Source organism: Pseudophryne corroboree, unplaced genomic scaffold (genome assembly GCF_028390025.1).
Source record: "Pseudophryne corroboree isolate aPseCor3 unplaced genomic scaffold, aPseCor3.hap2 scaffold_582, whole genome shotgun sequence".
NCBI lineage: Eukaryota > Metazoa > Chordata > Amphibia > Anura > Myobatrachidae > Pseudophryne > Pseudophryne corroboree.
In genome coordinates, this window is record NW_026970181.1 from 349,684 (window position 1) to 351,979 (window position 2,296).

Below are 2,296 nucleotides of genomic sequence, written 5' to 3' on the forward strand. Positions count from 1 at the left end.
CCCTTAAATAAAGATTTTCTTAATTCCTTACCTGTGTGCTAATTAGATATCACCTTGTTTTCACATTAAACAGACTTCCACATGAGAAAGCAGCAAGGATGCAGTGGCGTTAATGTTTCCTGGTGTCAACCTGTATTATTTCAGTAGACATTGAAATGAGGATGCATCTTGCTGCCTTTCCAATGAAGCAAGTTTAATTTAGTAATAGGTGAAAAACCATCCTTACAAAGGTGTTAATCAGAGACTTGGCTTTGTGGACACTTTTCAGAGAACAAATTTGTTAGCATAAAAATAAAGCCAGAAAATGAAGAGCTGTTTAATCACTCGATTGGATTTTTCTGCCAGCATATTTTTTTTCTCTGCAACCCACTGCTAAATTGTGCTTCCTAGCTGTTTTTTTATAAAATAACTGAATCAAATCTAACTCTGATTACATCAGAGAAGGCCATGTACCCTACACCATAAGAGGGGGTTTGAAATTTTGACTTGTCTACTTAAATATCACCAAAATCTGATCACAAGTTTAATTACGTCCCTGGGTGGGATTGAACCACCAACCTTTCGGTTAATAGCCGAACACACTAACCGATTGCGCCACAGAGACACTTTGCAAAAACTGCATACTGACAAAGGCTAATAAGCATACATCTAGAACGTTTCCTAGAAAAACATTAAAAAATCAATAATCTGGAGAGTTTTTGTAAGATGTTTCTTCCATCAACCAACGAATAAACACATTGGTACTTTCCCATGATGAGTGAGTGCTTCAGGATCTCTTGCACTTACATGTGCAGCAGAGTACTGCAATGGAAGCATGCTGGACCCATAACCCAGAGGTAGGCAGATTGAAACTATCCTTTGCTATATGCATTTTTTTTGTTAATTTAAGTAATCAAAACTGGGATTGATATTTTTGCTCTTTTATTTTTACTTAAAGTACAATAACTTTTACCATTTTAATTTGTTTTAATAGTATATTGACAGTATAGTTTTCTTTCAAAAATCCACTTAATTTTCTTTACCCTGTTATTAAAATGGTAATTGACAAAAAAAACTACATTGTCACCAGAAGAGCAATACAAAATGTACAAGTGATATATTAAAATCATCTTTCCAGCTTGAATTTCAATGATGCATTGGGGCAACAATTTTGTGAGAAACATCTTCACCCTTAAATAAAGATTTTCTTAATTCCTTACCTGTGTGCTAATTAGATATCACCTTGTTTTCACATTAAACAGACTTCCACATGAGAAAGCAGCAAGGATGCAGTGGCGTTAATGTTTCCTGGTGTCAACCTGTATTATTTCAGTAGACATTGAAATGAGGATGCATCTTGCTGCCTTTCCAATGAAGCAAGTTTAATTTAGTAATAGGTGAAAAACCATCCCTACAAAGGTGTTAATCAGAGACTTGGCTTTGTGGACACTTTTCAGAGAACAAATTTGTTAGCATAAAAATAAAGCAAGAAAATTAAGAGCTGTTAAATCAAGCAATTTGATTTTTTTTGCAAGCATATTTCTTTTTCTCTGCAACCCACTGCTAAATTGTGCTTCCTAGATGTTTTTATAAAATCACTGAATCAAATCTAACTCTGATTACATCAGAGAAGGCCAGGTACCCTACACAATAAGAGGGGGTTTGAAATTTTGACTTGTCTACTTAAATATCACCAAAATCTGATCACAAGGTCAATTACGTCCCTGGGTGGGATTGAACCACCAACCTTTTGGTTAATAGCCGTACACACTAACTGATTGCGCCACAGAGACACATTGCAAAAGTATATACTGACAAGGGCTAATAAGCATTCATCTAAAACGTTTCCTAGAAAAACTTTAAAAAGTCAATAATCTGGAGAGTTTTTGTAAGATGTTTCTTCCATCAACCAACGAAGAAACACATTGGTACTTTCCCATGATGAGTGAGTGCTTCAGGATCTCTTGCACTTACATGTGCAGCAGAGTACAGCAATGGAAGCATGCTGGGCCCATAACCCAGAGGTAGGCAGATTGAAACTATCCTCTGCTATATGCTTTTTTTTTGTTAATTAAAGTAATCCAAAACTGGGATTGATATTTTGGCTCTTTTATTTTTACTTAAAGTACAATAACTTTTACCATTTTAATTTGTTTTAATAGTATATTGACAGTATTGTTTTCTTTCAAAAATCCACTTCATTTTCTTTACCCTATTATTAAAATGGTAATTGACAAAAACAAACTACATTGTCACCAGAAGAGCAATACAAAATGTACAAGTGATATATTAAAATCATCTTTCCAGCTTGAATTTC

At 34.5% G+C, this 2,296-nt stretch overlaps 1 non-coding gene across 1 annotated transcript; it reads right to left on the minus strand.

Moving 5' to 3' along the window:
• Positions 1–530: 530 nt before the first annotated feature.
• TRNAN-AUU (transfer RNA asparagine (anticodon AUU)) lies at positions 531–604 on the minus strand. Its single transcript has one exon. It is a non-coding gene; the product is annotated as a tRNA-Asn (tRNA).
• Between the last annotated feature and the right edge of the window lie 1,692 nt (positions 605–2,296).